Source organism: Canis lupus, chromosome 32, assembly GCF_048164855.1.
Source record: "Canis lupus baileyi chromosome 32, mCanLup2.hap1, whole genome shotgun sequence".
Classification (NCBI taxonomy): Eukaryota; Metazoa; Chordata; class Mammalia; order Carnivora; family Canidae; genus Canis; species Canis lupus.
Genome location: NC_132869.1, coordinates 29,698,478 through 29,710,816, shown reverse-complemented (window position 1 = coordinate 29,710,816; position 12,339 = coordinate 29,698,478).

Below are 12,339 nucleotides of genomic sequence, written 5' to 3'. Positions count from 1 at the left end.
TACTGAAAGCTTAACAGGCATAAAATGATATAGCCAGAATTTAACCTAAGTCAGAATGATTTCAGAGCACATTACTCATAACCAACATTTTATATAGCTAGGTGTAATGATCAATGATCATATTAAGGACCTTTTTTTTTCTCTAGTTTTATGAAATATACTTTAAAAATTTTACCTACTCCTCGTTTAGTACTCACTGAGATGTTTTTTCTCCTTTGCCATATTGGTGTTATTCATTACAGTGATAGTTTTCCTAATATTAAATCACTTTTTCATTCCTAGGATAGTTTTCTAATTGTAGAAAACAATTCTTTGAGATGCTAATGAATTTGATTGAGTAGTATCTTATTTAATATTTTTCTGCCTATGTTGATTAGTTGTCATTGATCTGTAGATGTGTGTGTGTGTGTGTGTGTGTGTGTGTGTGTGTGTGTGTGTATTCACCAGGTTTGTGTTTCAGGGTTATGCTTCCTTCATTAAAAAACAAAACTGTAGCTTTTCAGCTTTTCCTATCCTCTGGAGCAAATTAGGTGGCAGCAGAATGATGTGATGTAGTTCCTGCAGCATTTGAAGGAATTTACCGATAAAGCCTTCTGGCCTCTTGACATGGTTTGTAGATAATTCTTTAATAACTTATAACATTTCTTCCATGGTGATTGATCTGTTGGAAAGCATTCCTTACAGGTGAAAAAGGTGTCATTGTTATTTTCTGCAACCTGCTCGTTATTGAAAACTTAGAAAACACAAAAAGTCGAGAGAAGCAGAAAAATAATCACCAGAGTCTCATACCTGGGATTCACTGCATTATCATTAAATGGATTTCCTTCCACGTTTTTCAAACTCACAATTTTTGAATTTATGCTGCACACAAAATTTTGTATCCTGCTCTTCTCAATTACAGTGATAGCATAAACATTTTACTTTTATTATAAAGATTGTGTGAAGTCACTTAATAATATTTTGTCACTTTCAAGGTGCTCTATCCTGATTTAAGTTCTGCACACTTAGTTAATGATTGCATTCCAACTCAGCTAGCTGTAGAACAAAGGAACAAAGGAAAGATAATATACAAATGAATTATCATTAAAAATGATCCTGAACATTAAAAACCATGTTCCCTGGCAGTCAAGTGCAAGAGAAAGCCAGGGTAAATTTCTATGCCCTCCAGTTTAACTCATTTTTAATCTTAAATATTCAGTTACTTGATAGTTGTAGCACTCTATACTAGGAAACAGCAATAATCAGTGTGGTAAATGACTCCATTGGTGTAGGGGAATGAGGCAAGAGTATTACTGGAAGAAGGGACAGCTTTAATATGTTTTTGAAGGATAAATAGAAATTTCTAGGACAGTAGCAAATAGAAAAGTCAAAGTTGTAGAGGTATGAAACAAGGAGGTGTGTTGAGGAAATTATAAGTATTGTCTGAAACACCAAGAGTGAAGGACAGGTGGCAGAAAGTAGGCCCAGAGAGGTGGGTGCAGTTGAGATCCACGAGCAGCAATGCTCAATAGCTGGTGATCTGGAAGCCAATGGCAGTTAGACACTCTAATTTAGCCGTGCCTATTGATATCATTCCAGCCTGCAGGTGCTGTCAGATTGCCAAGTTTTAAAAAATATTTTTACATAGATGCTTTTTTAATCCTGATTTCATCAAACTTTGATTTATTAGGTAATTATTTTCTGCTTAGTTGGCAATAATTGGAATCTTAGTTTGTGTTCTCCCAGAGGCAGACCCTAAGACAAGGCTTTGAGTACAAGTAATTTGTTTGTGAAATGAGCCCTACCTAGGAAGTATGAGTAGGAGAGTGGGGAAGGGAAGAGGGGTAGCAAAGACAGTCAATATAATTACTATTGTGAAAAACCAGAGATTCATTCCACGTGGGAATTCCAGGAGTATAAAACATGCCCCCTAGAGTTATCTCACCTAAGGGGCAAGGGAGCCATTGTACATACACACCAACTCCTGCTGATCAATGGTCAAGGATTGCCGGGGGACAGCAGGTAGTTAGTTCCCTGCCTGTCTGTCCTGCTATGGGTGCAAGTAGAGTGTGCTCTGGAGGCCAGACGAAGGCCTCAGATAAAGAGGTGCAGATGGAAGTTAGGCCATTATGCACGAAATAAGACTCAAGGGGGTAGGGGTGGGTGGGATGCTGACAGTTTCTGCTACTGCTGGACATTTTGTACTCTAGACATAATATAATGAGATATTTTCAAAGCTGCTTTGTATCTATAGGCACTTCTTTCTTTTGACAAATTCCATAGAATCGTAAAAATTGCAGAGTCCAACAACTATTCTTACACAAACCTTTAAGATTCCATGCTTACAAATTGTTCATGGAGCCCCTTTTGAAACTTCCAATGATGCAGCACTCCCTCCTTTCTTCCCAAGACAGCCCATGGAATCTCCTGACTCTTCTGTGTATTAAAATGCATCTCCTAATAGTCTGCAAAGACCTGTCTCCTATCCATTGGCTCTTGGCTGCATGCTGAGAAACTCTAATTTCTCATTTACATGGGGCTTCTCAACTCTGCTTGTGTGTCAGAATCACCAAGGGGACCTTTTAAATGTACAGATTTAGGGAGGGAGAGTTCCCTCCAGGGCACCTTGAATAAGAATCTCTTCCTCAGTGGGACTGAGGAATACATAGAATGACCTCAGGACATTCATACAGAGCCAGTCTAGCCCCTGTCTATGGGTTAGAGTTTGGGACCATTGCTGTATATATTATCTTTCAGTAAACTGTCACAGCCATCACAGCCATCTCAAGAGTTCCCCTCCCCACAGAAAAGCTTCCCATTCCCTGCAAACATCCCTAATACGACATGGCTTATAGTCCCTTAAACATCCTCTCCCCTCTTCTGACTATAATTGTATCTATTTTTACATTAAAATATGCTACCAAGAACCAAATATAATTGTGATCTGAGAGTGTAGAACACAGCAAAATTATCCCCTCTTGTCTTCTGAACAGTATAATTTAATTAATACAGCCTCAGGTCACATTAACACTTTTTGAGGCCAATTAAACTATGGATTCATGATGCACTCACCATTGACTGAAGCCTCTAAATCTGCCTTCTTTACCTTGGAAGTTGGAGTTTTAGTTTAATTTGGTTTTGACTCCACTGTTTTCCCTTTTCTTCAGTGTTTTTTTTTTCTTTTTATATAATAGACATTAAGGGAATGGAGTCAATAAGATTTGGTGATAAAGTATATGTTTAAGTGTAATTAAAATAAAGGGCCAAGGAAGCCTCCAAGAATTCTAGCTTTCAAAGCTACTATTTATTAAGAATTTTGGAGGTGAAGTAGTTAAGGATGGAGTAGAGATGAGAAATTTGGCTTTAGCCATGTTGAGTTTTGGGTGCATCAGGCAGGGATGTCTAATGAATATGAAACTCAGACTGCAGGTTAGAGACATGAGTTTGGATCCCATAGGTTTCTAGGTGTTAGAGCTGTAAAACTATTTTTCTTAGCATGGGTTATTATTCACAAATTTTATCAATCTGTTTTTGTTACAATACAGTATTGAAAAAATAAAGGACTGCAATATGGTTCTAAAGACCTTCCTTTCACCACCACTGATCACCCAGAACATACTTCTATATTAAACCTAGTTGGACACTGTAAGAAATCTTGTCAAATCTCTAAACGAAGTTCAGATATATTATGTCTTTGTCATTTCCTTGGTGCCCCAGATCAGTAACCAGGTAAAGGGAGTGAGGTCTGACTTCAGGAAGGAGCCATTAGCAAATTGTTTCTGCTTGCAATTCTGGTCACAAAGTTACTTGTTCATTGCATAAGTAATGCTTTTTGGCTTGATCAAAAGTCTTTGCATAAGAACTGCATTCCAGGCCTGGCTCTCTTTAAATTTTTGTAAATTGTTTAAAAACATTTGACGAACCAAACATAGTTTCAATTAATGAACACTCTTTCTCCAACGAGAAACTTTTAGGGAAAAAAAAAAAAAAAAAACACCCAATGGATTAATTTAGAAAGTAAAAGTAAGCCAAAATGATCTTAACAAAGGTGCGAACTGTTTCTCAGTAGTCAGGTCTCAGGTTGTGAAATGGTTAAAACAAAAAGCATTTTGGGGTTTTGTTGGAGAAACGGTCCCTGGGATTAAATTCTCCTTTGACTTGACTTCAAACAAAACAGACAACAGGATGGGGGTTCTTCGTGCTTTCGGTATGTATGTGATCACTTCCTTGTTATGAATTGCTTTTAAATTATTCCCTTTGCTCCTGTTTACCTCATTATTCTTTGAGCATAAATCTTACCCTCAAATAATTTATGCGTAAAGGAATCTGATAGAGGAACAGAACAGGCTCACCAAGTGTCTCCTGCTCATTACAAGTGAATAAATAAATAGGAATACCAAACAATCATTCTCATCAAAAGAACGTGGTTGGGTTTTTTTTTTTTTTCCTAGACATCTCTAATAATTACTGAGGGATTAGGGGAATCTATCCACTGTGAAACTTAGCAAAGGCATATGAAATCAACACAGTCGAATATCTGGGATTCAGACTTGGTGTCATTATTTTCTGCCATGATAAGCCTCTTCATGATTAATCAGATTTTTATGCTGTTGGGAGCCCAATTCCCTGTGGAATAGTGTGGGCTTAGGGGTAAGGTGTGTTTTATTGGGAGAAGGGGTGGTTGAAGTAAAGCATTTTTTTTTTTAATGATACAATTCAGGGAATTGATATAATCTCTTGCCTCAGATTATCTGCTAATGTATACTAACCCTGAGTTAATCATGAACAAAGGAATAAATGTCTTTGGCCCACATGGGTGTTATGTATACACTTTTGTTCTCATTAGCACAGCACACCAACCAATTATTCTTACCTCTTCCTTCTTCTCTTTCACCCTTCTCTTCTATCAAATCTAGGAGTCAAACGCCCGGTCCAGTGTCACCCTTTATTACCACATATAAGTTGTTCACTTAAGGTCTCTTAGATTGGAAAAGCTACCCTCCCGACTCTTCTTTGGCATCCAAGAGCTCATACTAATAGTGAGTTTATGGACGGCAAACGATGCTGAATTTCATCCTAGCCTATAAATAAATGAATCCCATCTGAAGTTTAACCCCACTGTGATGGATGCTGGGCCCTTCTGCCCAGATTCCCCTGGGCAGAATAAAGGACTTCTCACTCCAAGTGCTAGGAGTGCTCATCAGCTGTAGGCCCTATTTGGGCCTTGCCTTTTCTGATGGAAACTGCTTCACCAAAGGTCACATGTCTCTGCATGGCAGCCACATTCAATTCAATGACTGACTGATAAAAGGGTACAGCTTCCTGTAGTGACTCAGGACAACTTTAGAGGACCATCCCAGCTCTGGAGCTCCCCGTTGGGTCCCCTAGAGCTTGCAGTGAGACTTCATCACAGCTGGCATCTCCCTCTGCCCAGTCCAGATTGTTTCCACTCCCTTCCACCGGTACTTTCCCCAGGAATTTTCCCTGATAAAAGCCCTGCATGCTAATTTCCATCTCAGGATCTGTTCCCAGGAAACCATTCAATTTTGATGCATGTAAATTCAGTGTATCTTATGTTATTTCATTGGTTATACCCCAGATTGTTCTAAAAAGAGTTTAATTTAGATCAAGAAAGAATCTGAGTAGGCAAAACTTCAGTGGCTATTGGGGCTACTTTGGGAACTGGGCTTTTGGCTGATATATAAATGGTAGGACATGCGAATGATTGAGGGTGATGAGTAAGGGTTTTACTGTAGAGGTTCCCAAGCTGTCTTCCTTAATAGAACTCTCCAGGAGTGAGACCTAGGGAACTCAACGTTTGTTCAAAGATCTCCCGGGATTCTGAAATGCAGTCTTTCTTGTTTCACAATCATGGCTTTAGGCCATCCTGGAACCCTGACTTATTACTAAGAACTCAAAGTACCAAGCCCCCAAAGTGGCACTTCCGTTGCCCTGACAGAAATGTGGCAGTTATTAATAAGTTCCAAATGGATCACTTGTGTTTTCTTCTTGGCTCTGGGAGAAATGTATCTCTGGGAAAGTTTCCAGGGTGTCTTTAGGTCTGCTCTCTACCAGATATTTAGGTCTAGCCAACAACTGATACATACTCCAGACCTAGAAGCCCAAGTATCCAGCTTGACTCTGCTGTACTTGCAGGAGAACACAATAATTCGGCCCCTAGAGACTGACAAGCTCAAAGCTGTGTGTCCAGGTTTGCCAGCAATGGACTCAGTGAGCCAAAGGACACACATAAGCTCTTGGAAACTTTGTGCCACTTTGAGGAGGTCTTATCAAACTTTGCCAACATGAAACTGTCCCTGGGAGACAACTGGAGAGAATGCCTGGACAGCTTCTTAGGTCTTAAAAGCATACTTTTTCCCCTGTCAAAGACATGTCTTTTTTTGGTGAAGATTAGACAATTTCTCACTCTGGTACTCTTTTGGGAAAAGCAATGGAGTTTGCAGCTGTCTTTTTAGGGCTCACGCAGGGGTCTTTCTCCATATGACTGTATTCCCATCCTATAATACCACCCCCACTACCGTCGCCACTTCACCCACCTTCCCATCTTGATCTGGTGCTCAGTTGCATAAGTTCTTTATCTTGGAAGCTATGAAATTAATCCTTTCTTAAGAAGACTATGAAGACCTTTGGAGAGAAATTCCCAATGGTAGAATTTTGGTCATTCTGGCAGGACACGGGGAGGTGTTTTTGAGCACATGAATTCCATGTTCACCTTCAAGTCATACAAGAAAAGAGAAGATTGCCTCCTGTGTTTAATTCTGAAGTTGCCCCAAGGAGGGCAAGAGGGTGTGCAAGAGACTGACTTGAGATAGCCAAGAGAATTCATCTGACAAGTCTCTAGTACAGGGGTGCAATTGCGTAAGGGCCAAGCTGCACCATTTTGAAAGCCTTCCCTGCATTTGCATTGATGCCATGCCTTTTATGTGTTTATCTCAGTCATGGCTTAGGGAGGATACTAAGGCAGGCATTTCTGGAAGACCAAATTCCACTGACAGCCAGCTTTGGCGAAGTACCCCCAACAGCCTTATAGAACCTCCCCTAACCCACACGTCAGTCTGGGATGCTTCCACCCAATCTCTCTCTCCTTTTCACAAAGTAACCAGATGTGCATGGCAGTCTGACAGATCTCCCAGATCTTCCACCTTTGCCCCATTTTATCTCACAGGCATATTCTATAATAAAATTCTCATACATTTAACTCCTTCTTGCTTTCTACTTCTCTGAAACCAAGATCAATGAACTAGGCTTCTATCTTAGCTGCAATATTTGACTATTTACTAATTGACTTTTTCCACCACCACCGTCCCCCATATCAAAAGAGGTAGAAAATCCCCTTTCCATTAGGACAAAGAGTTGTAGACTCAGGGGACCTTAGAGAAAACTTAAGAGAAAGGAATCACAACCAAATAATAAAACTAATAATAACAACAATAATACCTTTAAAGATTAAAAAGAACATTTCTATCTATCATTAATTTAATCTCCCTAACTATTCCATAAGAGAAAAGGTAAGTATAACTACTGTTTATTGAGTGCCTACTACATGCCATGCATTTGCTCCAAACTTTAATAAGAGGAATATGAATATCAACCCAGATGAACAGATGAGGACTCCAAGGCATGGAAAGGCAACACAATTAACCCATGGTACCAGTGTTAGCAGGAGATGAGTCAGTATTCAAACACAGCATTGTAGGACCTCAGAATCTCTGTAGTGCCAAACAAGTGCTCATTTGGTGTGAGTAAAATAAGGATTTCTACTCCAGCCTTTTGCCTGTAGGATAGAGAAATGGAGTTGGCTGCTTTTGCTGCTAACAGGCAGTAGGGCGATTTCGTGGTTGTGTTGATAAGCCAGGACTAATGGCAAAGCCTAGGGGAGCAAGAAGGAATATGAAGAACTGCCTTATATACCAAGAAAGTCCAAGACAAAGAAACAAACAACAAAACATTTCTCTAGGAGGCAAAGCAGAGGTGCATCTTCACTAATAATCACAACATCCTACAGCAGTTCCCTCATCCCCTCCCTCCTGGTCTTTTGTGAGCCACTTTCCTCTTATGTTTACTCAGATGCTAATTTGAATTTGATTCAAAAAGTTTGAGGTAGGGGGAATTTGGGAAGAGGTATACAATTTTAATTGTCCCACGCCCTACTCTACCAGGGGATGGCTCTGCCTTTCCATTGGGCTGCTTATTTCCCAATGGAAAATTTGGTTCCCTGGAGAAACTGGCTTCCAGAGATTTGGAGAAAGTTTAAATTTCCTTATCCAGTTCAATCCAATTCAAGAAGTGAAGGCACTTAGGAATGACTTAGGAATGTCTTCTACCTTCTTTATAGAGCCAAAAATTGTTCTGTAACAACAACAAAATTATGATATAGAAACTCTTAGGAAGGTTCTACTTTTGCTATTACTAGAGAGAGCTTAGAATGAGAAGGAAATTATACCAATGTCTTTTGCATCCTGGAATCCTTCCAATTCCCAGAATATCATATCAGTCTAGTCTTTGGAACAGGGATAGGAATATGTATCTACCAAAGTTAAGCAAATTGAACGATGATCCACAATTTTATTTCTCTACTTATATGTATATATATTTGTAAATTATATGAATATGCTATTCTTATTTGCTAATATTTCGGGACACAATATATATAACTGCATTAAGGCTTATACTTCATGAGAGTAGATACAAATCTATATTTCAGATAGTCTTTTATCATTTCTCATTTTCTTATTCTAATTGGATCATCATTGTTTATATCTTTTATAAAAGGCCTTGCTCCTTCTTGGACTAGAAGTATAAGCTTGGATATTTTCTTATTTTCTTTTGTACTTCATTGATTCATAATATCTTCCATGAGATCCATCTTCATGGATCTCTCACTTTTTCTGTGTGTCTTGAGAGCAGAAGCTCTGACAGCTTTCATTCTGGGCTGTCTTTCCAAGGATGTTTGTATGGCAAACAGCCTTGAAACATAAAAATAGTGGCTCCCACTGGAGCAGAGAGCAAGTTTGTTTTCTGTCCAGTATTATAAAGATAATGTCTTTCTCTGGGGCAAGGTTTGGGCAGGTTTTCTAGCAGTCCCATTATAAAATATTTGGGTTTCCTTCACTCAGGTTTTTCAGCTAAGATACAAGCACACTGAATGTGCAATATCTACCCAGGCTGTCTGTGTTGGCCCTTTGGGACTTGAGGGCCAAAGGTAGCCTGAACAAACACAAGGTTCCTGCTGCCTGTCATACCATGAGTAATAAAGTGCTTTATCTCTGACACAGTAGTCTTGCATCTTCCGACAGCATCTATGACATGTGGCAGACAAGCTTGTTGGCTTGCAAGTGGGTTAAAACCTCAGATCCTCCACAATTATTACAATATCTTTATATTACTTCTTTTAACTAAAGCAGGAATTTTTTTAGTCATTTGTCTATTTTAAGAGGGCTAATTTGGTGAAAACTACAAATCCTTGAATAACAGGTTTGAACTATGCAGGTCCCCATATATGCAGATAGTTTGGTAAATGCAGTACAGTTATTGTAAATGGATTTTAGTTTCCATTTTATTTTCTTTTAGTTTTTTTAAAGTATTTTTTTAAAATTTTTATTTATTTATGATAGTCACAGAGAGAGAGAGAGAGAGAGAGAGAGAGAGAGAGAGAGGCAGAGACATAGGCAAGGGGAGAAGCAGGCTCCATGTACCGGGAGCCCGATGTGGGATTCGATTCCGGGTCTCCAGGATCTCGCCCTGGGCCAAAGGCAGGCGCTAAACCGCTGCGCCACCCAGGGATCCCCTCCATTTGATTTTAATTACATTTTCTTTCTTCTACCTTATTTTATTATGGGGATTCAATATATAAACATATATCATACAAGATAGGTGACGATTCAGTATATAAACATATAACATACAAGATATGTTATCAGTTAGGCTTCCAGTCAATTGTAGGTTGACTATTGCCAATTAAGTATTTGGGGAGTCAAAAGTGATAACAGGTTTTTGACTGCATGGGGTGGGGTTGACCCTCCTAACACCTGTGTTGTTCAAGGGTCAACTATATATATACACACATATATATATAGTTATATTATTGTATATATTATTATATATGTATATAATATTATTGTATATATGTATATATATTGTATATATTATTATATATGTATATAATATTGTATATATATATTATATATATAATATTGTCAAACTCACTCAACTACACACACCCTAATTCATCTCGACACACTAACATGAAGATGAGTGCCAGGCCCCCACTATCCATTTGCCCTTGTTCTGACAAGCCCACTTCTTCCTCAGGATAGCTTGTCTGCCAACCATGTTGCTTGGACACTCTGACACATAGACTGAGGGAAGTTACAGGTTGACTCAAATCTTAAGCATTAATGAAGCTACTATCTTTCCTTTGTAGATAAAATACAAGTATCAAAAGAAATAAAATCTTTTTTTAAATCTCATGAGTCTTTTTTATTCATGAGAGAGAGAGAGAGAGAGAGAGAGAGAGAGAGGCAGAGACACAGGCAGAGGGAGAAGCAGGCTCCATGCAGGGATCCTGATGTGGGACTCGATCCTGGGTCTCCAGGATCATGCCCTGGGCTGAAGGTGGCACTAAATCAAATCTTTTTATGCTCCCAAAGGATGACCTTGGTACCTCCTTTGGAGACCACTGCCTCTAAATGTATCTTCCTTAACCTTACATTAGTAAGATTAAGGAATATCTATTGTGCCCATAATATCTACTGAGCACTTTTGGTGGACCAGTCCCTGAGCTAAGCATTTCAAATGAATTGTTTTATCTACTTCATTTTATATCTGAGCCCTATCATATCTGTTTTACATGTGAGTTACCTATGGCTTAGATACAGGAAGTAACTTTTACATAAACGTTTGGGTAAAAGCCTCTGTGGCTACAGCCTGAGCTCCAGTACTGCCTCTCTCTATTACAGCAAGATTGAAAGCTGAGGTGACAGACTGCCTAGTTCCTACCCAGCACCACTTTATACTATGCCAGTGCCTTCCTTGTTTAGATGGCGCAGGGTAGGGTCTGTCTTTGTTAAATGACTTGTGATTATGAGTAAAACTTGATTATTTTCCGTTAAATGAATTCTATCTTGTTCTGAAATAATATTAGAAGAAGGCATTTAAGTATTGCTCCTTGTTTGTGTTTTGAACATACAGACTAAAATTTTTACCTTGTGGATTTGGGGTGGGGGGAAGAGATTAGGCGGATTTGAGGTAAGAAAGATTCATTTAGGAAACAAAAGGAGAGGATGGCCTGCAAATGACTCTGTCATACTCAGGGACATATGCAGGATCAAATACACACATGCATGGGAAACGATTAATTCTACTGGTTCCACGGTTAAGATATGATAAATTATCCTCCTCAAACAGAGACTCCAGCAAGTCAGATACATCGGATCTGAGCACTTGAGCATGTCACACTTCATGCCTGCTGGTCTTTAAAAAGATTGATTATCCTTGACATACTCTGAGAAGACCACCACCATGTTCCATCAGTATTTTCTGTCTTCTGAAAACAGTATTTCAATTTAATGGAAAGTTTCAAAAACCGCCAGGATAACTCCACTTCTGAAGTTTTAGAGGGAAAGTCATTCAAGCTTCCAGAAGTAGTAAGAGTGCTGGCATTTGTGGACATGAGGAAACAGGGAAATAAGGAGGAAGGCTGAAAGGGGGGGGAGGAGGAGCTACATGTTTCCACAGGAGTGTAAAGTAAACAGTGTGGCAGTTTGTTGTACAACCTTACCATAAAACCCTGCTCAGGTGCCCTATTTGTATTCTGTGGAAACCTTTCTGGGAATTACTAAATATGTATCTGTTAGAGGCTGCAAAGGCATGTGGCAGGAAAAGTTTCTGAGGGTGGATAATGGTTGGGGAAAGAGGGTGGGCAAGAGGCAGGACATGGGCTGGGCAGTGGCAATCAGATTACTTGAGGTGCAGGTTTTTCTTTCCTGTCTTTGGAAAGCTCTGTGATAGTCACTGGCTAAACCTGTCTTTGCCATCCTCTAGATGATTCTGGTTCACAATCATTTTCTGGCTCATGATAGTCTTATAAATGAAAAAGCAGTAGATACTCGTTTGTCTCCTGAGACTGTGTCTCAAAAGGGGATACTGCATATTTCTGGGCCCTTTGTGGAGAAGGAAGCAGAACATAAAAAAAGATATCAAGATAAATAAACCAATTTACCTGTAATCTAGGGAAGTATGTCAACAGTTTTTCTTGGCCATTGATTAGGAAATTTTGAAATTAGTGAATAGAGTAGCTAGGAATTTTGAATTTTTTTTGTCCTTAGAATAAAGTATTTT